We start from the raw sequence: 25,637 nt of genomic DNA, 5'->3' as shown, positions 1-25,637 counted from the left end.
CTATTTCAATTATAGAGAAGGCCGCATAACTTGTTGTATTTGTCTTTATGTTTTACCCTGAAAACACACATATGATTTACCTCAAATGCCTAATATTGACTTATGGACTTCATTGGGCAGTTCATATAATTAGAGTTAAGTATATGTGTGTTTTCAGGATTAGGAATGAAGGTATTTCTAAAATGCCTTTGTATAAAGAATGAGTACAGTTACGAAAAGTGTGTAAAAGATGTTTAACTGTTAAACTTGTTAATAAAAAAATAATGTACTGGATGACTCAGATGTAAATGGCAGCTCAAAAAGTGGTAAACTTCTTTAAGCTTTTCTATAGATAGGCTGTCTCACGCTTCATTGAATTGCATTCCACTTGTAAATATCTGATGGTTATATTTCTAAACTTTGGGGGAAAAAATCTTGTAGAAATCAGTAACCTCTGAAGTGGACTATTTCTGCAGTCAGAAACAGTGATTGATATGGTGAGTGGCTCAAGCTGAGATGGCACTGTTCTCCATGTTTTTCACTAAAAATTTGCATAAGCAACCTAATTATTTCTCATTGACTAGAACCCAATTGGCAACAAATAAAATACTTTTGGGATAGATTCTACTACTTTCACCAGCTGGGGAGCACTTAACTCAAGTGCATCAGGCTCTTAATTTGTATATATCTGAAAACTCTGCTGTTGGTGTTTCTATTATCATTATTTTAGCAAGCGGAAATAATACAAGCCTACAAGAAAGTAACCAGTGAAGCACTTCAGAGTTTGATCCAAAGCCCACTGCTATTGGGGGGGAGGGGTCTCTTCATTGATTTCAGCAGGCTTTACATTAAGTCTCAAATTTATTTACTATCTTAAACCATTATTTTTAAATTAAATGAAACCATACTGTGCTTCTCTCAGTAACCACATTATAAGACATCATCCTTCTTCAGCCCCTCAAATGCCTCTCAGTTCTGTTGATTTGTATCTTAGGGGAGGTGTGCGCTCCCCCGGAAGATTAACCTGCTCAGGGTCAATCTTCTGGGGTTCGAGTTCACATGTCTAATATGGACATGCAAAATCAACCTCTCGGGGCCATAGTCGATACCTGTGCACCTCGCGAGATGCAAGGAGTAAGGAAGGTCACCTGGAAAAACTCTTCTTTCAACCTTCTGCAATATAGACAGCCATGTTAGTTAAGCACAGATACATTTATTTTAGCTATGCAATTGCCATAGCTAGAATTGTGTATCTGCAGTCCTCTTTCTTAGCCTAGTGTAGACATACCCTCAGATTCTTCATAGTATTTTAGCACAACTTGTCTTAAATGCATTTATCCTCATAACATCCCATTGAGCTAAGGTAATGCTACTATGAAATTTTACATATAGTGTCTCCGTGCCTTAGCTCCTTAAGTGACTTGCCCAGGATCTCAAAAGAAGTCTGTAGCAAAGCAAAGAACTCAAGCCAAGTCTTCCAAGTCACAAGCTAATTTCTTAATCAGTGGATCGTCGTCTTGCTAGAACATTAGTACCTCATGGCATCATATGCTATATTAGTGCTCATCCTCCAAATGGAGATGCAGGGATAGATTTTTGCACCAAAAGAAGAAGTAATTTTGTTACTCCAAGAAGCTTAATTTCATTTATTTCTTTTCATACACAGCCTGGGTCCAATTCATCCTTCTGATATCGTGACTCATCTTTACTGACATTAATGTTTCCTGTATACATGTACTTTAACATAGAATTTTGACATCATCTCTTTTTTTTTTTTTACTTAAAATACCATGACCTGAATTTTCAAGGGTCTGTAATTATTAGGGTCTTCCATCGTTGAGACTCTTGAGTTTTAATTTTCTATGAGCAAGCAGCACCAACTCTAAATGAAGTCAAACAGGAATGTCAGGCTTTGTTTTTCTCTTTTGGCCACTTTAAAAATGGACACACCCAAATCAAGCCAAATTTTTAAAAGTTACTGCTATGTTCTCATGCAATTGATTTATACTGGGGCATACTGATTGATGTTGATGGTGTGTGTACCTGACTATACAATCTCTCACTGTGTGGCATTGTTCTAGAAGTGTATGGTGCATGAGAGTCAAAAGGTTTAACCTTTGATGTTGATCCACCAAATGTTGGTCACGTGACAGCTTATATGTCAACATAATAACCTATTGAATAGCAAGGACTCCCCACTCTACCCCCCAACTCACTGAATAGGGAAATAAGACCATTCAAAAATATAATAATTATGCATTCAACAGAATCCTAGCTGGAATTGCCAGCTTGCTGCAGAATCCTCTGTGGACTGCAGGCAGAACTGGCAAACAAAAAGGAAAAGAAAATGCTTTTCTGGCTGCTCACAAAACATAACCTGCAATAAAAAAGCCCCTGAACTATGGAGCAAGCCACGCAGTGAACAATTAGATGATTGTCTAATAGCTTCAGGAATAATGTTAGATACCAACCAAACAAATGCGGTCATCAGGTTGTAAAAAACAAAGAAAGAAAGATAAAATTCCCATGCTTCCTGGTCCACCAAATTAACTTGCTTTTCTCTGTGGGGCAGGGGGAGGGAAGGGAAAGAGAGGTGCAGCACAGGTGAATTCCAAATAGCTAAAAGCTGGGTGAACCACTCTAGGAATGAGCCTCACGCTAAAGTACTTAACCAGAAACAAATGCTGGGGATGCTTTTGTTTTGGTCTTTCACTGGCACCTATCCTGGACCTTTGCTGTGACTCCTGTAGGTTGCCTCTGCCAGATCATTAGGCATCATTGCTTCAAACTTGACTTTACTTTAAACTATATGTGACATCTAAACAATAGAAAAGCCAGCCACACAATGAGCCAAAGGGCAATGGGAAGGATGATTGTTCAAAAGCCTATTAAAAAGCTTGCACCTTTAATTATTTGTTTTTGTAACAATGCACTTTCCACACCTCTAAAGCACAGGCTCCTTCTCCCTTAGTGGCCTGCCAAAATGGTACTTAGTGGAGGGGAGGGAGTAGCTGCCCTTTATGAGAGTAAGTAGCTATCAGAGAGAAAGAGCCAAACAGACTGGTGCTGTCCTGAGGGGGCATATGGAAAGAAACAGATAGGAGATGAGGAATAGATGGGCAGGCGATGGATATGTTGAAAGCAGGGAGTATCGGGGAAGAGTACTTTCAAAATCTTTTAAGCAAAAGTGTTGTGACATGCTGATCTGGTCCTGGTTACTCGTGGTATTATTATAATCACCACACTTTGCATTTAAGCATCTTGAAGCACTTTACAAAAATTAATCCTCACAACATGCATGCAAGGCAGGTGTGTGTGTGTGTGAGAGAGAGAGATGTACACACACACACACACACACACACACACACAAGCACACAGGAAGTAAGGAAAATAGATTCTGAGTACAGCACCAATACAGAAATGGACTGCATCATATAGAGCTAGGGCTACACTGTAGCCATAACCTGAAATAATGTATGCAACTTACTTCAAATTCAGTGCCATCCTAATTGCATCAAATTTCAAAATAAGCTCCTATTTCAAACTTTCTGCTACCCCTCTCACAACCAGAGTAGCAGGAATGAAATACCGTGCTCAAAGTAGCCCGGCCGTTTCAAGCGTGGTGTTTAGCTGAGGGGTTTCTATTTTGAGATACAAATATATCCCAAAATAGAAACCACAGTGTAAACATAGCCTTGAGTATTAAAATATAAAAATAATATTGCACTCTCTATCTTTCTTTTTATACTATTGGTAAAATAATTTGATTAGTTAATAAGGGTTTGTATGTATGAGTCTGTGAAGTGAAAGCTACGTCAAATAAATGATTTTTGCATTTGATTCTAAACATATTAAAGTCTCTGGTCATCCTGTAGGAGTGATTTCCATAATCTAAATTGGATTCCTGTGAAAATTCTGTCCTCTACATTCACAAATCTCCTAATATTTGGGAACACTTTTATTTTTCCATTGGAACTCTGTTGGAGGTCACAGTCATGGAATTGAATCTCAGGTAGCCATGGACAAGCCCAGTGAGGGCTCTGAAAGTCAAGAGAAGAGACCGTCAACTGGATTCTGTATTCATTAAAAAGCCAGTGCAGACAGCAGAGCACCAGGGTGAAATGTTCATGGGAACCTATAGGAGATAGACTGTAGCTGGAATCCATTTGAGCTTTTCTAGGACACAGAATAATAGAATCATAAAATTCTGGGTCTGGAAGAGACCTCAGGAGGTCATCGGGTCCAGTCCCCTGCCCAAGGAGACCTAAAGGCCCACAAGATATTGATCCAGGTTTATATCTCCAAGTAGATGTCCATGACAGTACTGAATATACAAAGGAAACAAGTTCATCAAAACGTTTTCCTCACTGTACCGGTATCCTTTTAATTTAATCTGGGTTCTGCTTTGGCCAGCTTCTGAGGCATCAGTTTTGGCTAGGTGTGAAGAAGGATGGGCAGTAGCGCCCTATAAACCTGACCCTAGAGACCTCCCAAACTACCACTCACTCTCTCTCTCTTTCTAACAGACGTATTCGGACACAAGGAAAAAAGTTTCCTATGCCACATCAGCTGCCAGTGTCCAGAGTCCCTCTCAATCAAGCTTCAAGCCAGGCAGCTCATGTGACAGTGATAACATTTGTTACTCTGATGGGTAACCTCTGCCTGATCACAGACGAGGGATCTGTATCCATGCTCGCCTTCTGGGACTACTATTTGGGATCTGACACCATTCATCACCAGCTATGACTTTTCTGTCTGCAGGAGGTGCTAACATGAATGCACATGGCCTGAAATGGATCAGGGTCATCCCTCTGAGATAAAACAGAGATGGTTATTAAGGACAAATGCCCCTCTGGACCAGATCCCTCCCCTGGAGTCCCACAAGGGTCAGTCTGGTCCGATATATATTATTCAACATCTGAATGGTAAAACAATGGCTGATGTGTCAGAAGAATGCAGCTGAAACACAGCTCTGTGTAAACAACATCCTATCTGCCAAGAAGCAATAAAGAAGAGTACAGCATCCAACTGAAAATACGGGGGAAATGTAAGCAGGCAAAACATACTTATCTTTGTTGTAATATGGCCAGGACACCAAGATTAATATCTCTGCTGTGGCAGATAGGAGGGAGATTATTTCTTTTTACATTGAAAGTGTGAAAACTTCAAAGACTTTTATATTGAGAAAGGTACAGACAGTATGAGACATAGAATATTCATAGCCCTTTGCACTGCTATGTTTGTTGTTTAATTGTGAGCTCCTGACTCACTAGGGGGATTTTTCTGCAGAATTTGGGAGCACTAAGAGGTGATTACACATAATCTCCATGCTGGCTATGCAGATACCCAGACTTTAAGCTTGTCTTCCTGCGGGGAAAGGGGCTCTGACTGGTTTTACCTGATCTCTGGAGGCTCTCATACATGAAGGGCATGGGGCTTCCAAGACTCAGATTGCATTAATACCATTAACACGGCCAGTGGTCTTTTTATTTCCCCAGTCGGGCCTGACCTTACATCCAAGCTGGAGAGCCAACTTTGCTGAGGAATAAGAAGAGGTTGAACCTGCCAGGCTCTGGACCAAGGTTTGACTTCTAGTTTGTTGAGTACATGTCTAGATCTCTTATTCTTCTGTTTTCCCCATGCACTTTGGAAGAGCTAGTTGAGTTTTTGGTACACCACGGCCATTACCCTTGGAAAGTAGCCAAAAGAATGAGGGACTGATCCTTTGTTACACCACCTGGGGAGAACCACATTAAAAAAGCAGGGGGTTGCAGCTTAAAACATGTGGTCAGAAGGGAGCTGGCCAGGGTTACCTGCCCAGATACAGGCGATGACTAGATGTCAGAGACTTGGCAGGCACTCCTTGAACAAACCACAGAGCAGTTACTCTGAAACTGTGACACCGACTATTAAGAAAAGTATTGATGTAATGAAACATCTACATATTAAATTCCAGTGTTGCACTGCTCATTGGCAAGGGGCATTTCTAGCAGCACAGCACATGAGCACCCTGCTAAAGCCCACAAGCTACCCAGTGTAGCGCTGGTACCTTTTTCAGTAGCAGCGGTTAGATGTTCTTTGGTACTTTCCCGTTGATATATTGACCTGAAAACTCTCCTTACCTTGTGAGATGAGGATCTGAAAGGATCACAGCAGACTAGGGGTCTGACTGCAGTCTGAGAATTTGAAAGTTCAGCCATCACTCATTTCAAAAGTGTCATCTTTCATCTTGGGGTGAATTTTAAGTCTTTCACTGGTATTTCAGTATGCTGAATGATGTGAGGCTCTGGGCAACATTCTTGAATGCACCTAATTATGATTTTCCTTTTCTTCATGTAATATGCATGCAAGTCTGCAGGTCTTTTCAAATTAGAGGTAAACAAATTTTACCAGGGTAAGCAGAGGCTAATTAAGGATGAGAAGGCCAACAGTTTACTGCTGGGACATTTAAAAATATTTTTGGCTGCTCCCTGTATTGCCCTGATGTCTGTTTGTTTGTTTCTTCTGCTGAACAGGAATTCAGGCACTCTTATCTGACAAGAATCTTAGCTGCCACCCAGTGGAATTTAGGTGCCATTGCATTATGGCATCTCTCAATTCTAAATCATGCTGCTTTCTAACTGGTAAGTGGTGGAGAGATGGGTATACATATCTCATAGAACTGGAAGGAAACTCAGGAGGTCATTGAGTCTAGTTCCCTGCCCTTTCCGCGGGACCAAGCACCATCTTTGACTACTACATTAAAAAAAATCTGTTTGTCCGAGACCCCTTAAGTGGCCTCCGGCAGGATTAGGATTTATAAGGCCAATGCTCAGACCACTGAGCTATCTCTTCCCCTAGAGATTGTGTTGGAATTTAAAGGGCAGTTGTCTGGGTAAAATAGCAAAACTAGCATAATAATATTCACTGTGTATTGTGCCTCTGTGACTCCCATTCAAATGTATTCAGTCTGAAAGTTAAAACACATTTTTTTAACCCTAACTTCCACCCTAGCAAACTCAGCCTGGGGTCTTAAAATCAAGCTTGGTCATTCTGGCTCATATATCACCTGAAATATTCTCTGCAGGACAGCCTAAATCCTCAGCAGCAGCCGCAGGTGAATCAACTTTCTAAACTCGGTGTGGGCAAGTAGACTGTTGGGGCTGTCCTCATGGAGGTACGGCATGCTTTGTTTACTGGCTTGGCATGAGGAGCGGGAGAGAGAAGGGGGCTTCTGGGAAAGGGGGATCCTCAGGGACCATAGTTGGAGGTGCAAACACCTGGGGGACTGCTCCAGCCCCACACAGGTCCACTACCAGAGAGGAAGCCTTGTGTGGGGGAGGTTTATGGGGGAGAAGGGAGACAGAGGTGCGGGCGAGCCCACTAGGGTCAGGGACACCCCTTCATGTGCTCATGGGTGTGTCCACTCTCTGTCTCCTGCAGGTGATGAGGGTGATCAATGCTCCAGAGGTTCATCTGTTTTGGGGACCTGGATGCAGCTGTCTCTGGGTTCGCTTCCCACACTGCTTTGGTGCCCTCAATGGCACATGCATCACCATCCATGCCCTGGACTATAGCATGGCCCACTATATTAACTGGAAGAGCTACCACTCCATCATGCTGCAGGCCCTGATGGACCATAGGAGTCAGGTCATGAACTTTATGTGGGCTGATCAGCCCAGGCCCACGAGATGCAGGTCTTCCACAACTCTAGCCTCTGCCACAGGATGGAGGGGGGACCTACATCCTCCAATGGGACCTCACAGTTGGGGATGTCATCATGACCCTGTGCATGGTGAGGGATGCAGCCTATCCCCTGAAGCCCTGGCTCATGTGCTGATACCCAGAACACCCAGACCCCACTAAGGAGCTGCTTAACAGCTGCTTTGGCTGGGCATGCTACTCACTGGAGTGCGCCTTTGGCTGTCCGTAGGTGCACTTCAGGTGCCACTCGCGTGCCTTGATGTCAGGGTGGACAATGTTCCCCAGTTTGTGGGGATGCGCTGTGCCCTCCATGATATTGTGGAGGCCAAGAAGACCTTCCTCATGGCATGGATAGCCAAGGCTGGCCCTGGGTATGAGCAACTAGGCGTGGCCCCCGACCGCCAAGCCCACCATAACATGCTGTGGAACTGGGAGGCCCTTCAGGAAAGCTTTGCCCATGGGCTCCAGTGACCCTCCCACAGGCACACCCCACAGGCTCCTCTAGCCCACAGCCCCACCCCATCTCCACCATGACCCCTCCAACCCATCCACCCTTCACTATCCCCTCAATAACAAGGGACATAGGGGGTGGTGAAAAAACAAACAGTTTACTTAAACAAACTAAACGTTTTGAAACATGAAAAATAACCTGCCAGCTATTTACAGGAAGTAAACTGGGGGGGCGGGGGAAATATATGTTGGAGGCTTGGGACAGGGGTGGTGGCACCTCAGCTGGGATGGGGGCTTGGGACAGTGGGTGGGAGACCTTAATCTTCTGGGGGCGTGGGAGGCCATGAGCCATGGTGAGCATGGGACCCCTTACTGGCCTGGCTCCAGGGTCCCTGTTGAGGCTGGGATGGGGCCAAGATCAGAAGGAGGTAGGGCTGTGGGAGGGGTGCAGCACAGTCAGGCTCAGCGTGGAGGGTGATGGACCAGGGCGGCAAGGAAGATGGAGCTGCAGCACCCACCATGGCCACGATCCACCAGGTGAAGCCCAGCGTAAGAGCTGGGGAGAGCTTGGGCAGGAGCAGGGCAGCAGCGGAAGGCGGGGCAGCAGGGGCAGGAGGCTGGGCTGATTGCTCCCTCAGGGCCCTGCTGATGGTGCATAGGTTGCCCATCATCTTGGCCCAGGCCACCCACTGACTGGACAGGTCCACTTCGTTGAGGCCCAGTGGCCACTCTGCCAGTTCATTCTGTCGGCAGAAGGTGGCTGTGTAGGTGGTGGCAGCATCCCTGGCATGGCGATGTGGCCTCTGGACGTGGGCTTGCCCAGGCAACAGTGGTGGGGGTGCCCCAGCCCTCCCCTCTGCCAGTCCTGGCTTCCCAGGATGGAAGGGGAAAGGGAGATGATACACCAGTCCTGCACCCCAGCCTTGAGGGCCATGTGCCCCACCCCTTGTGGCAAGACATCCCAACCCCAGGCCAAGGGATGGGGATGTCCCAGGAGCACTGGCACGTGTACCTACATCATAAGCACTGTGGCACGTGGACTCTGCAGTGCCTTGGGGATGGGGCTGACCGCTGCAGGCAACCCTGCCCCCTCCCTGGGGAATGGGCTAGCAGCTAAGAGTGAGGTGTCTGGCCATGGAAATGAACAATGGGTGAGCAGGGTGAAGTCTGGCCCGCCCTGCCCCCCACATGTGTGCTGCCCATGGTGGGGGGGTGCTGACTGTCACCTGTGGGAGCGCCCACATGCCAGGGTGCCCTCCTCAGTGGTGTGTCTAGGGTCAGGCCATTGCCCATGTGGCTGGCTGACCTTGGGCCATAGCAGGATCAGGCACCCCCTATAGCCCATGGTGTGCAAAGGGCCAGACACATATTGGAGGGTCCTTCGATGATGTCTGGGGTCTCCTTGCTCAAGGTCACCTGACTTGATGAGCCTGAGGTCACAGCTATGATGAGGGTCCCATCGGTCATCTCACCATCTGAGGGGTTCTCTGTGTTTAGCTCCATCATAGTGGTCAGGCTGGATGGTCCAAGCCAGTCCTCCTCCAGCCCTGGCTTCTCCTTCAGCTCCACAAGCTCTCCCACAATGCTATGTCCAGCTTGGTCCGGGTGGTGGGGTCTGTTCTCACCCCCAAGGAGATCATGCAGCTAATGGTAAAAGGGGCAGGTGGCCAATCCTGCCCCTGACTGCCTGGCTGCATCCCCGGCCCAGACATACCCTTGGTGCAGCTCCTTTACTTTGGCGCACTCCTGCTCCAAAGTCTGGGTTGGGTGTCCTAGGGCTGCTAGGCCAGTGGCCAGCCAACCATAGGTGGGGGCATTTCTCCTATTCCCTGTTGTCGCTCTTAGGATGTCTTCATCCTATCATAGAGCCAGCAGGTCCCTGAGTTCTGGCTTAGCTCAGGATGGGACCCTCCTTTTGGTGCCCTGCGTGGGCTCCTGGGACTCTTTGGCTGGCTCTCTGTCAGGACGCTGAGGGTTGTGGGTTGGCTGTCTATCAGCCATTGTACAAATGGTCACTGCAGGGGGTAGCTGTGAGTGCATGGGGCTGCTCAGATCAGCTTCTTGTTGCCTCCATGCTCATATCTTCTTGCCACATGGTCTCCACAGCTCCCTGTGCCTTTAAGGTGGCTGGATGTGGGGAGCACAGAGCTCGGATAGCACTGACCAACGTGTTTCCTAACTCCAGCTGGCCGGCACCATGGAGGACTCCTTTCAAAAGAAGGGCCCCCAGAGCATCTACACGCATTTTCTTCCAAAAGATTCTTTTGAAGAAAGGCACTCTTCCTCACCTGATCGCCGGGAAAAGGGCCTTGTTCTTTCAATTTAATATCAAAAGAACACGTTTGGGCCATGTCTACCCTTGCCCCCTCCTTTCAGAAGGGGCATGATAATGAGGCAGTTCAGAAGATGCTAATGAGGCACTGACATGTATATGCAGTGTCTCATTACCATAATGGTGGCCGCACAGGATTCTAAAGTACCACTTTTGGAATGCATGCCACCCATGTAGACAAGGGCCATTTGAAAGGACCCCCAACTGCAAAGCCCCTTCTTCCTATTTGGGTTTAGGAAGAAGGGGCTTTCAAAGTCAGGGGGTCTTTTCGAAAGGCCCCAACTACATGGGAAGCGTGCGTTCTGAAAAAGGCACTTTCGAATCATGCACAGCTGCCATTATGCTAATGAGGCACTGCATATTTATGTCAGCACCTCATTAGTGTCTTCCAACCTGCCTCATTACCATGCCCCTTCTGAAAGGAGGGGGAAGTGTAGACACGGCCTTGGTATGTAGATGGTCTGTGAGGTTTTTGAAAAAGGCCCAGCTTTTTCGAAAAAACTCACTAGTGTAGTTGTAGCCCTGTCCTCCAAACTGGGTCTGACTTTGCTCTAAATCACTTATCGCAGTGGCTGCAGATCATTCCTTCTGCAGTGCCTTCCCTCTGATAATGTCTGTGTTAAGTCCTGAAGAGGATTTTCCAGCCTTCCATACTCTCAAAGTGACAGCACCATATCACACTCTGTCTTCTCCTTTTTTAAAACCTTCTCCTGCAGTTTTAACAGTAGCATTTCAAGCTTGTGCTTCTGCATGGGAATTAGACAAATGACACCGATGAGAAACAAAAGTGAAGTGACTAATCTGCTGCCCACACTGAGTGAAATAGGAAAAGATGACTATATGATCTGCTTTATTAGATTTTTTTAAACTAGTGACAGAACATAGATCTTCATACAGTTTTAAAGTTCAATATATTTTTCAATATATATCCTCCATATATATAGATATAGCGATATAATTTTATTTTCTGCTTCTTCTAATTAAAATGTGTCCTGTTATTGTGTATCTTAGGAATGGGAGAACAAACAACTGTGCAGTTTACTTTGAGCACTGGCTAATTGACTGGAAGGTAGGGTGTGGCAAAAATGAGGTGCGACTGCATCTCAGATAGACGTACCTGCACTAGCTTTACCCATGCTAGCATGACCAACAATAGAAGAGTAGATGCTACAACGAAGCCTGTCCAAGCCCACCTAAGACACTGAATACTGAATACTTTTTGAATGCTACTGCACTGCTTTTTTGTTTTGAATGCTTTACTGACTCATATTGCTAACTGCTAGCTGCTACTCTAGTCATGTATCGGAGGGGTAGCCGTGTTAATCTGGATCTGTAACAGCAATGAAGGGTCCTGTGGCACCTTATAGACTAACAGAAAAGTTTTGAGCATGAGCTTTCGTGAGCACAGACTCACTTCATCAGATGCTGGTCATGGTAATTTCCATGACCAGCATCTGATGAAGTGAGTCTGTGCTCACGAAAGCTAATGCTCAAAACTTTTCTGTTAGTCTATTAGTGCCACAGGACCCTTCGTTGCTGCTACTCTAGTCACATTACTGTGGGTCTGCATACATAGTCTATGATCACACCTTGGATTGCAGTGTACACATACCACCAATGATCAATCCTGCGAACCATCATATGCCTCTCAAGTAATGCTGAGTGCCTTGAATACCTCATTACCCATCCAGATCCTTTCCAAGCTGTTTTCCTCTGGCTGTTTACTGGCTGTGGCCATTTTCACACCATTGGCTAGGTTCTTTGCATGCTTGACTAATCCCAAGTTTTTAATTTCTGAAGATTTTTTGTACATCAAGAGAAGCCCACAGCTATTAGGTCTTCCAGAATTTGTAGATATGCAGTGTATGAACCAGCATAAATCACCACACAAGGTACAAGATTCAGTGCAGAGACAAGCCCTGAGCATATGCCTCTGTGTGTGGGAGAGAGGGAGAAGTGAAGGTAATGATGTATGGCCAACCCCAAGCATTCAAAAAATAAAAGTGAGTCAGGTGCCAAAAAGTGATCAAATTTTAAAAATAATGACTTTGTGATTCTTTTTTATTTGCCCATCTTTTTAAGCCTTCAGGGACCTCATTTCAAACTTTTTCTCTACAATCACATGGGCTGGATTTTTTTTTAAATTAAGAAAAGGTGAATTTCTCATATATTCATGACATTTCAGGACTTGAGACCCAAAAATAAAGTAAAGGCAGAACAGTCACAGTTACCCGTGTGAATGTAGATAGATACCCTTGTTAATTTAGATAAACAGTAGAAAAGTTATGGAGTTCTCATTGTTAAATGTTCATCTAAGAGATCTCATTGTACCTGCTGAATTCTACATAAAAAAAACAACAAAGAAAATAAACATCCAGCAAACTGAGCATTGATGCAAGTTGAGAAGACCCTTCAAAAGCCAAACACAGAATTAGTATTTTAACTCCATTATACTACTTCAATAAATCTATCATAAATAAATTAGTTCTGATATATTCCCTTCATGTCACAAGAGGGTGCACAGTTACATCATTTATTGAAAGAGAGACATGAGAGAAGTAAGATGATTCTAAACTATTTGTAGAGGGAAATATTTATTAAGATAGACATTATATACTACCAGGCTATGTCTACATGAACTCTGCCATGAAGCCTCTAGGGGGTTCCATGCCAGTCCCAAGCCTCGATAAAGGAGAAGGTTGGTCAGATGAGAGAAAATTCACTCACTGTGAGACAATACAAATTAAACCTGGTGCCAGTGCAAGTAAATGATAAAAGATACCGGCTCAGACATCGCACAGCTAAACAAGGTCCATGACACCAATCGAGCAATGGGGGTTGGGTTGATAAGTTGGCTACTGAAAGAAAATTACAACTGACACATATACCGTCAATTGAAATGTGGCATGTCCAAAAACTGTGGGTGACTGGAAAATTTAGGAAGGAAGATCAGTGTAGATGGGATCCAACTAGAGAACATAGAGAAGTTCACATATATGGGGAGCAACTAATGTACGATATAGACTGTAAGAAGGAAATAGTGACTAGAATAGCAAAAGCAAGAATGATGGATAAGATCTGGAAAAGCAAAGCAATTAGCTTAGAAATGAAGCCGAGCATCTTGAAAACGTATGTGTTCAGCAGCATGTTGTACAGATGTGAGACATGGGTGACAATGAAAGATTCACAGAGAAGAATATTGGCTTTCAAGAGGAGTTGTTATAGAAAGATTCTGAGAAAAGGATGGATGCAGAAGGCCACCAATGTGGAATTATATAGGAAGATACCACCAAAAGAAAACCTACTGCAGCAGCTTATACAACAGAAGTTATGCAACAGAAGTAACAGCTATTCGGGCATATTTGCAGAATGAATGATGAATGAAAAATCAAGACCCTGATATACTGCATAACAGACAGTTTGAATAGGAGAGGCAGACCCCACAGAGAATGGTTATAGTAGATTGGTGTAGAGCTAGTCCATTATGGAAGGAAATAGTGAGAGGCATCAGACACCAATGGTCACTGAGCCCATGGTTGATGATGATGATGATGATGATGATGATGATAAATCTACACGAGAAGCTTCCCTTGACAAGTCCCTGTCAGAAGTGATTTCCCTGCAAAACTTCCGTTGATAGATTGCATCTACACATAAAAGCAGATTGAAAGAGCAATCTGCTCTGTTGACAGAGACCAGCCAGACTGCCTGGAGCTCTCTTGACATAATGGCTGGCTAGAAGCTCTGCAAACAGGGCTGCCCGGTGAACTGGAAGCCTTGTCTGTCATCAACGGGGTCCCAAAGCATCTACACAGCTGTTTTGTCAACAGAAAACTGACGAGAGAGGTGTTATACCTGAATGGGGAAAGGTATAATGCGGCCAATGGATGTGCTGCGTTTTGTTGACAAACTGTCAACAAAGTACATTTTGGGTGTAGATGCTCCTCGTTTCTTCCCGACAAAAGCCCAGTTTTGTTGAGACAAGCCTCTCATGTTGACATAGCCTCAGACTATGGCTAATATGTACATTGGCTGTTCTCTGTAACTGGTACTTTGCCAATTCTGGAGTTGAGTGGACTGGTACACAAGAATTCTTGTTACTCATATTTGGTTTTCAAAATCATTGTCTGAGCTCTGGTGGTTTAGAAGGAATATAATCAAAATCAGAATTACAATTTGAAGTTGTAATACCTGCTTTAGGGCGTGAGCATATGCAAGAAAATCCTAAGCAACTAATATTTGCTAAGTAATCAAAATACAAGTAGCATTCCAAAGCTTTCTCATGAAAACTGTAACCCCAGAAAAAGAAGTGCTGGGATGAATAATGCTCAAGAGACCAGTCTGTGAAAAAGTGTGAAGTGCTAATTCTTAGGCAACAGATGCACTTCAGTTAAAATATGTCTACAACAGCCCTTCATATCATCTCACAGTTCTTCTGTTCAGTTCAGCCTGTAATCACCCTCCAAATTCGTACATAGGGTTATAGAAATCAGAGACGTAAAAGTCTAAATAGATTTATTAAATCTATCTCTCTGTAAGTACAAGGTTCAGTTATAAAAAACGTAAATTAGATATTGTGCTAGCTCCACAGCTGATCTTAGCCATCACAAAGAAAAAAGATCCCAAAATTATCAGAAAACGTCACCATTGATGTTGTTTTCTGCTGAGTTAAGCAACACAAATTTTAGAATAGGAAAATGTAAGTCTGCCCCTAATTCTCTGACAAGAGCTTCTATTTGAGAGTGGGGGGAGGAGAAGGATAGAGTGCCACACAAAAATAAATCACACTTGCCTGAGTTTCTGTTACAAAAAAGATCCCTAAAATGTCACGCCAGAATAAGTAACATTAATTTGTTTTTAAAGGAGAAATGCCTTGAGCCATTTTCTTTCAGATTTACCTTGCTGGATGGCCCTTCACAGATGTGCTCCTCTGTGGACTGTGAGCAAAGTCAAATTTACCATAATCTGCCCTCAAGCACTGCATCATCATTGCCAATAATTGATCATTATACGTAACAGTGATCTTGGCATCACACAAACCAGCTAGCACCACTCTCCTTACCCCAAAGAACTTAAAAGCAAATAGCACCCAGGACAAAGTGGGGTAACAAAACAGTAAGAAGGTGGATGGAGGAACTGTCAGTAAGATATGGGATAACACATCTAGAATTATTATGTAGAATGGAGGGGACATTAAGAGGTTTATTTCATTCTTGAAGAATTTGGGTGCATTTCAGCTCATACAATCACTAACATCTAACCAACCAGGGAATGAAGTGTATAAGAATAGGGTGGTACATCAGGGAGAAGAGTGAATCAAACTAGCTCCAGAAGGGAAGAGGGGAGGAGACATCACCACTACCAATCATTCTTAAATCATGAGTCAGTCTGTTCAAAACCATGAGATTGGCATACCAATGATGAGATTTTATGAAAAAAAATACAATTCTTTCTATTTGTTCTTTTTTTTTTTTTTTAGCCTTTTTAAAAGATTTTGCAGTTGTCAGGGTCAGACTTTTTTAAAAATTAGGCAGAGCATCTCACATAATCACATGACTCCAGGACCTAGGGCAGACAGAACAGCAAAAAACATGAAACATCATGTTAAAATCATGAGAATGGACATCACTGAGACAGACATAGGTTTCTTTTAAATGTTGTTTTTCTAGTACCATATTGGCATTGTAGTTTTTGTGTTAACACCTGTAAAAATACTTAAAGTCTGAGTCCTATATAAAGTTCTTGTTTGAAAAGAACTGAAAATGGCTCACAATCCCTTCCCTTGCAGTATTTCCCAATATTTCCACCAAAATGGAAAGTACAAGACAAAATAATTATATAATAACTTTCAAATAAAGTTATTTACTGCTGTGTTGTAGTAAAACTACTTGATATCCACCTGCTTGTTAAGCACACAGCAGTTACTTGCACAAAGAACAATACATGTAATACCAAATCAGGAGCATGTATCTCACAGACACACTCAAGCAGCAATAAACCTGCCATTTCAACATGTCAGAAATCTATTCCATTGGCTATAGATAGTTAAACATTTAAATTATATCATTTCCCTAGGGAAGTTGAGGAATCTCCACCACTGGACATATTTAAGAGTAGGTTAGGTAGATATCTAATTGGGGATGGTCTAGACAGTGTTTGGTCCTGCCATGAGGGCATGGGACAGGACTCATTGACCTCTTGAGGTTCCTTCCAGTCTAGTGTTCTTTGATTCTATGATTCCCAATAATTTCCATTCTATTAAGAAGCTAAAAGAGTGTAGGCCTGAGAAATTAAAACTTGCATGTGCTGTGTATGACTTGAAGAAAACAAAAAAGGTTTAGCTCTGGACAACAAAGCCTGGAAAACTCCACATATCTGAAAACGGCCCTTGAAAACATATATTAGTCTGTCTCTCAAGTTTTTATTAACAATGAGAGAAATTATCCTTCCAGGAAGACCACTTGCACATTTTCAGACACTCGCATATCAGAATTTGGAATTTTATAACATTACACCCCACGCAATCAAATGTTTCATGAGTTTGGAGCTGAACTCTTCTTTAACTCTGGTTGGAAAAAATTTAACAAAACTTTTTGTACCCAAAAATGCTTAATTGTCAAAATCAAACCTTTTTACAGGAAAGAGTAAGTTTTGACAAATGATTTTCAAAACAAAAAATTGTTTAAAACATGGCAACATTTCATTTTTGACATTTTTAGAATGAAAAATTCCTATTCTCTCTTCAAAATTAGTTTTCATATTGAGATAGATTGATAGATTAAAAATGGTCAGAATTAAAATAAAATGTTCCAGTTCACCAGAATCATTTCCTGCCCCAGAATTTAGATTAGAAAAAGACTTCTTTTGACTTCAGTTAGGGTTGGATTGAGCCCTAAACACATATTTGACTAAGAATAAAGGAGGGGATGGGTCATGAACTAATTCCTCAGTTCTGTATATTCCTAAACTTTGGAACATGTCCTTTATAGCTGTACTCTACATATGTAAGGGACTAAAACACATCTTTGTATCTTTATGTGAACCAATCCAATCCAGGAGGAACTCAGATCCAGATCTGAATTTAGCAGCCTGGGCCCAGCTGTAAAATAAAAGTCAACAAAAGTCAGGAAGTGGGTCTTTGCCCATGAAAGCTTATGCTCCTAAAACTTTGTTAGTCCATAAGGTGCCACAGGACTTCTCGTTGTTTTCGTGGATATAGACTAACATGGCTTCCCAGCTAAGAAAAAAAAATATGATCCTTTACTGCCACCATGTGATGACTGTATGTTGTCCAGGTTTCAGATCCATACAACAGTGTTGGGAGAATAACGGCTTGATAAACAAAAAGCTTGGTGTTCAAATATCACAATCTTCAAAAAACCATGTGCCATAACTGAGCTAAGGTTGTACTGGCACAGATATTAGATTTCTGCACCAATATCTGCCTTGGATGAGAGATAACTTCCAAGGTAAAGGAAATAGTCAACATTCTCCAGTATTTCTCCAAAATTTTGAGGAGTAAAGGCACTTTCAAGTGCCCGCCGCTACACTCATGCCACTTTTTCAAAGTTTGACACTTTGAAGTTGCCACGGGGGAGAATTAACCTAATGAAGTGCTGCATATTCTCTGCAGCACTTCATTAGTAATCTCCCGTCACCCTGACTACCATGCCCCCTTTGAAGGTGGGGGCAAGTGTAGATAAGCCCATAATGTTCTTTCCAGTAAAAATTGATGGTTTCATTGTTCTTCAGAAGTGTGGTTCCATCCTTTGAATGAAGAGGATTATTGTCACAATGAGCTGACCCAGAGACAGCCTTAATGGCACTTAAGAAATCACATGCTGTGGATGTCCACAAGGTGTTGGAGTTCTTGAGCTTTCTCAGTCTGCCAGCTGTTCTTGAGATCTCTGGTTTTACATTGGACTTGTGCCCTCACCTTGGCATGAGCTTCTTTCTTTGTATTGCAATTAATATTGTTCTGCCATGCTTAAAATGACTATTTTTTCATTGATAAGTTGCTCAGTTTCAGCATCATTCTCATCAAACCACTCCTGATGTTTTCTGGTTTAGTAGCCTATGATTTCCTCACAGGCATTGAGGATTACTGCCTTCAGCTGTCCCCAGAATCCTTGATTTTTTCAGGAAACTTTGATGGTAGCTTGTCTTCTAAGACTGTTGGAAGTGGTCACACGATGGGGTCCTTCAGTTCTTGAATCTTTAGCTTGCACCTGACCCACATCTTTTACAGCCTCCATTCGGGAAAAATCTTGATCTTCATTGTGGATTGAATGAAGCAATGATCAATCTGGTAATTATCGGCACTTTTCATTACTCTTGTAAGGAGTACTGCACTGTGATCTCAGGCACAAACTATGACAGAGTCAAGATGATGCCATTACTTTGACTATGGGTATCTACAACATGTTCTGAACTTGTTCTTTTGTCAGAAAAGTTCATGTTCAGTACACTTGGTCAAGAGCAGAATTCATTTAAGTTCAGTAAACTCAAAGTGTTCAGTTACTCGAAGAGTAAACTCAACTGCTTCTGTCTTGTTTGCGCCTTTCCACAAGTCTGGGTCTCATCCAGCATATGCATAGAAATCCCCCAGAATTCTGGTGGGGGGGAGGAATATCAGGTTGCCAATAAGATGATTTCCAGAAGGTTAAGTAGGAATCGGTCACCCTATTAAATTTCAGTAGTGTGTACTTTTCAGAAACTGGTTTTGAGTAGAGCAAAATTAGTCTAATAAGCCAACTTTTTCCTCTCACTGTTTCTCATCTTCTGTCATGCAACTACTGGTCTGTCTGTGTTGTGCTTGATGCAGGACCAGAGAGGATAGAGAATGTGTGGAAAATTCATGAGCTCATGAAAGCTGTATAAACCTGCATATTGGAATCCTCCAGTTACTAATTAGCACATGAGACAATCATAAAGGCAGAATGTCATGGAAACCAAATGATACACAAGTAAAATTTCATTTGCTGTGAAGCAATGGTGAAGCCATATTTGGGCTTAGTGTCTGCAGGGTCCTGGGTTTCCCTGTGGTCATTATATAGAGTTCTATATGCAAAATCAGAAAAAAGTTACTGAACAGGTTTTATTTCTTCTTGAGACAGCTAAGTCTCACAGTTGACAACACGTTATTAACAATGCTCTCTGTGTGGACAGTTCAGAGGTAACCAAAAGGCCTATAAGGTCACCTAAGCCTCTCCACCAGCGGCCAGACACTGCCCCAGGTTTTACCCCGCAACCTGTGTCGAATGTCATGGGACCTGGTCCAATGGGATTTTCAGGGTGCGTGAACGAGCTGTGCTGTTCCCAAGAAAGGACGACAGACCAAGGATCAACTTTGCCACAAAAGATTTTATTTTCCAGAACCAGGATTCTTTTTATACTGTATTATTGTCTTTTTGTATGTGTATTTTTTAAATAAACTATTTGGGTTTGATTACGTGTTTATACTATGGATACAACTATTAATTCCCCCATTCCCTGAGCCTAGCACAGGATTTGATAGTTAAGGGACTAGTAGCCTTTGGTATATTATGTTGTTATAATAATAATTAACTCTACCTAAACCCTCCTAACTTACTTCGGGTCCGGTGAGATGCATAATGAGATGCTCTTCTTTGAATGCTGCAAGGTAAAATATAACAGAACTGTATATAGGTGTTTCTTATACCTGAATATATCTATACATGTGTATGTATGTGTATATGTGTGTATGTATATTATTTTATATGTATGCCAGGATATTTATACTGGTAACGGGCTTCCAGTTCTATTCCTTATACTCTATATTGTATTCTATTCTTTATATTTTATATGGATATGGATATGATCATTAAAAGGACTACAATACAATGGAACGGACTATATTGTATTCCCCTTACCGAAGCGTCCCCGCTTTAGAAGAATGGGTAGTTTGACTAAAAGGACTACAATACAATAGACTAACTATATTGTATTCCCTTCACCTCAGCGCACCCGCACTACACTTTATTCTACCCCAGGCCCAGACTCCTAGGGGAACAGATGGTTGCTTGCCTAAGTGAGATTGCCCTGCTGGCCAGGCAGGGGGCCTCCACAGAGCAGCCGCGGGTCTAACCCTCTGGTCCGACTACCACCTTAGAACTTAAAAAACACAGCCTCCTGGAACCGCCTATGTCGCCCCCGAAAGGACCTTTACTGCATCGTCCCAGGCGTGTGCATATAATACCCTCGTCAGGGTTCAAATAGGTACTGTCTCCTCAGACTTCAATACTGCCCGCGGGCTAATCCTCTGTCCAGGCTAAAATAGGTACAGTCTCCTCAGACGCCCAGGAAATTACCCAGGTCTTAATACCCTGCAGGGATTTAAATAACGGGGGTTTTCCCTTTAACGGGTTATCCCCTTAATAGTTCTATTATGTGTATATGTATTTATATGTTAAAATCTCTAATATGGGGTTTTCCCTTTATCGGGTTATCCCCTAATGCTTCTACCTCAACTCAAGTGAGCTCTACCTGGGAGAGGGAGCAAACAGTTCTGAATACAAACAAAGGCTACAGTCTATATTAACTCTATACTAATCTTCTGTTATATATGCTGAATATAAAGACTAGGTCTGTTACGACTGCCTCCTGTGCTTTACAACTACGGTTTAGGGAATGGGGTTACAAAGTTTACGGCGTGCCTATTTAAACAATATTAGAACTCCTAGATCTGCCATAGAAGTGACAGCAGCAAGGAATTATTACAGATAATGTTACTAGTAACAATACAATAGATAGAATAAAGAATATTAAACCTAACTCCATTGAAACTAACTAACAATCAAAGAACTAACTAAACTAATGCTCTATGAATGTATGGAGGTGTGATGTTAAAATACCTAGCCCTCCTGCTCTGTCTGTCCGGGCGCCGGGCCCGCAGGTCTCCTCTGGTGCTAGGAAAGGAAGCCCTCACGGCGCGCTTTTTTGGCAGCTGCATCAGGCAGACAGGAAAGGCAAGGAGAGAAGAGTGGCTGAGGGAAAAGGCCAACGTGGTTAACAAAAACCCCCTGGCAGAAAAAAGCGGCTGCGATTCCGCCGCCGCCCAGCAGGGGACGGCGGCTGAAGCAGCAACGCCGCTTGCGCGGCTCACCAGGCAGGGCACCTGCTGGCGCGATCTGCCCAGTGAGCCTGCCTCAGGTAAAGTTCTGAGGACTTTGATAGTGATTTCAGTTCAGTCACTGGATCCTCTTGACAGGAGCTCTTCAAAAAGGCTTCGTAGCCGGAGCTCTTCGAAAAGGGCTTCTGCGTCCCGCGGAGGCTAGGGAGCGTCGATTGACACAGCGGTCCGCTTCAGCTCTTCGCGTCAAACCTTCGGCTACGAGCTCAGTCCAGCTCTGAATGCAGTCTTTTTGGGGTCTTCCGTCCGCTCCTCTTCTCTTGCTGTCCTCCGGCAGACTGAGGAAGCCGGGGCTGCGCTCCGGAATTTATAGAGCCAGGGCGGACCTAGTTGAACACTCGCAGGTGTCAGGTCCGCACCTGTGTTGCCCCGGCAACCAGGATGCACATTCCACATACATATTCATAAGCATCCTATTTTGTCCTATCAGAGCTCGGTATTTCAAACCCCCGCTCATGAATAATTAATTACCTTATACATATTCATTACCAACCGATAACCCTAACGGTTACTGCCTATACCTTATATTGAACCTAGTTACACAACCACTTTTATATTATACTTTGAAATAAATCTCTTTATATTTTTTACTTTATTCTAAAACGGATTGATAGGGAACACTGTTAACGAACTGAAAATAAAACTTTTTTAATTTAAAATGCTCAGTATCTCGAGGCAATCTGGCAAAGGGTAGTGGAAGGCACACACAAGCCTCACAGCCCATGGCCAGGGACATGTTCTCTAAAAAGAGGAATTTACAACAGTTATCTCCAATTGTTTACATTGTTATACAGCCAACAACCTAAAGCTTCAGAGAACAAGGAAGTGGGCCAAAAGCTGCAGATGAACAGCAACATCAGAGAAATACAGGCAAGCTTCCTGAAGCTGTCATGATGGGTCAAATTTGCCAAACAGCTTTCTGCATGAAAACAGTGCAGTTCTCAAGGAGCTCCACCTTCAAAATAAAAAGTCTCTCTCTCCTTCTCCGTGTGTGTGTGTGTGTGTGTGTGTGCGTGTATGTAAATATTATTAGATAACTCATGGGGAGACCAGTTTCATCATCAAAGAGATACAATTCATTGAATGGTATGACTCATGTGAACCCAATGAATACCTTCCAGGCTATTCTTGCCTTTATGAATATGCTTGTCTCTAACGTATCCCATTTTAGGTATCAAAGAACGCTTTATAAGCAATATGCACAAGTTGTTCTGAGATGTGGCAGTAATTAAAAGCATGACATGTTAGGGCTGGAATGTGTCAGCCTTGACTTTGAATTTCATTTTTGGTCACGTATAGCTTGGCTATAGTCACTGATCTCACTTTGTAAATATGCAAGGGTCAGAATGAGTTCAACAATAACCTCAGTCTTTATATTCCATCACTACCACAAGGTCTACTTTAATCACACCACTTAATATTCCTCCCATTTAATTCTCTTTGCTACCTTTCTGAAGAAATAAATCCCTTTCCACTTGCTGCTGGCATTCTCTCTCTCTTTTCTGCTCTAGAATCCACAGTGATACCAGGTGAAGAGAGGCATGATTTGCTTGATGAAAGCGAATATCTCATGCAAAGAAAACACCCACCTGGGCAGTAACAAGCATCCACAGTCATCAGAATCCCCTCAGTTTGCTTATGATTAAAAGGAATTGGGACACCAGCCCTGAGGAGATAAGTGGTCATATTGCCTATTAAAAAACACCTCAGAGTTGCTCAACTTGGAGGGTAATTTTCTTTCTGTCTGCCTCTTGCCTCCCAGCTGTGCAACTGCCAGAAAGTGTAAACAGGGCTGAGGCCCTATCCCTTCTCCTGATCAGGGAACTGAGTACACCATCCCAAGAGAAAGTGAGGAGCTGGAAGTAGGAACTAGTGACCCACACTCCAGCAGTACAAGGAAAACAGAGGGCCAAGCAATTGCGAAGGGGTTACCTAAGTCCAAGATTGAGCTTAAACTCAACCCAACCATACCATCTAAATCCAGTGGACAAAAACCCAAAGAGATGCTTGAAAGGTTTTGTGTGTTTAGCTGATTTTGTTTGGTGGTTGTGCAAAGATGATTGCATTTCAACCCTAAATGAGAAACTGCAGCTAGCAGTTAACAGTGCCTTTTTACCTGTACTTTAGTCACAAGCTTCCTACTTTGTACTGGAGATGCCATTTTGTTTCTTTCTCTTTTGGGGGTTTGGAGAAATTATTCCAAGTTGTCCTTTCAGATCTGGTGCTAAAGAAGCAACATACAGAATGAAATGTCGGTATCATCAACCTCTTGACTAGGACTCTTGCATATACAGACAAAATGATGGCAATTCCATGCTGCTCTATGAAAACATTGGGTCCAATCCTGCCTCCATGGAATCCAGTGTCAAAATTCCATTTGCGTTTAGTGGTATAGAATCAATGAGGAGCTATGTGTCTCCCTCTGTGAAGCTAGTGGCAGATGGGCAGCTAGAAATTCCATTCACATCTTGTATTTTGTCCCTGAATATGCAATCTTGTAAATAGAACAAGGAGGCAGGATCAGGAATATTGGTTTCCAGCCTATATCTGTTTCTTCCACTGACTCCATGTGGGAGCTTTGTTACCCATGAACCACAATTTATCCATCTGTGAAAGAGATCCTACTTCATGTGTGTGTGTGTGTGTGTGTGTGTGTGTGTCTGTGTGTGTGAGAGCTTCCCCTAACCTAGGGTTATTTCTGAGGATTAAAGTATATTCACAAATGCTTTCAGATTCTAAGTGCCGTAAGTGTCTGATCCAAAGCTCTGTGGCATCTATGGGAGACTGCTTGAATGGGCTTTGCATCAGACTCTGCAAGTGCAAAGTAGTATTGGAAGAGCATGACTTTTAGACCCACTACAACTTAAAAAATGTATCTCCATAACATGACAAAAAAATCACAATCACAAACACAAATGTTTTTTACAGAGCTTGGCAGGAACAATTCTCCATTCCATAAAAATAAGAAACGTTGTGAACTAAAATGCTATCAGTAACTAAATACATTCAGATCAAAACATTTTGTTTCAGTAATTGCAAAGGCCGTGTCTACACTTGCCCCCTCCTTTCAGAAGAGGCATGTTAATGAGGCAGTTTGGAAGATGCTAATGAGGCGCTGGCATGTATATATAGGGCCTTTTGAAAGGAATGCCTGACTTTAAAAGCCCCTTCTTCCTATTTGGTTTTAGACACAGCAAAGTATTTCATTTCAATTTGGGCTTCCTTTCCTGTATCTATTCAAAAACTTAAATTCAAACCAACCACTTCGTGTGAAAAAGGTTTGATTTTGTTGCATGAGAATTTTCCAATAAAAACCCCATAGTTTGAAAAATTCATGACTGGTTCTTGTTTTGTGCTATTTGGCTACTGTCTGGAAAAAAATCAAGAGCTGATACATCCATTCAGGACTGTGCATCATATATGACCTATATCTGCCAGACCATCCCATAACAATGAACACCACTAAAATACTTACACATACAGGGGTCCTTTTTATCCAAAATCACTAAATTGGAGCCTCTTTCTACCATGCTACAAGCCATGTATGGAACCTACACCTATAGGATCACTGTGTTATCAGCAGGAAAGGATTTAGCTACTCATTCTTCTGAATCACAGACGTTACTCTAAATATTAGACTGTAGTAATGGAAAATGGCTTTGCTCATCTCATCTCCTTATTTTGTCAAAATATTTTAATCTGTCTTCTTTTGTTTTTGGACTTTGTGAACATTTTATTTTATTATTATTCCAGTTACTGGCCACATCTACAAGGGCACCTTCTGTTGACAAAACTGAGCTTTTGTCGACAAAATTTGCTAAGTGTCTACGTCTTTAAAGTGCTCTATCAAGAGTTTGTTAACAAAACTCAGCTGTTCAGCCGGCAGTGTTATGACTCTCCCCAGTCTGCTATAGTGCCTCTGTCAACAGTATTTTGTTGACAGAGTGCCCACGTAGACACATCAGTCAACAGAGAGAGCAGCCGGTTCCCCAGGTTGCAGAGCTTCCGATCAGCTGTTCTGTCAAAAGAGGGCAGGGCAGT

The sequence above is a fragment of the Carettochelys insculpta genome, chromosome 2 (genome assembly GCF_033958435.1).
Source record: "Carettochelys insculpta isolate YL-2023 chromosome 2, ASM3395843v1, whole genome shotgun sequence".
Lineage (NCBI taxonomy): Eukaryota > Metazoa > Chordata > Testudines > Carettochelyidae > Carettochelys > Carettochelys insculpta.
The sequence above is the reverse complement of the archived record's forward strand: the minus strand, read 5'-3'. Positions refer to the sequence as shown.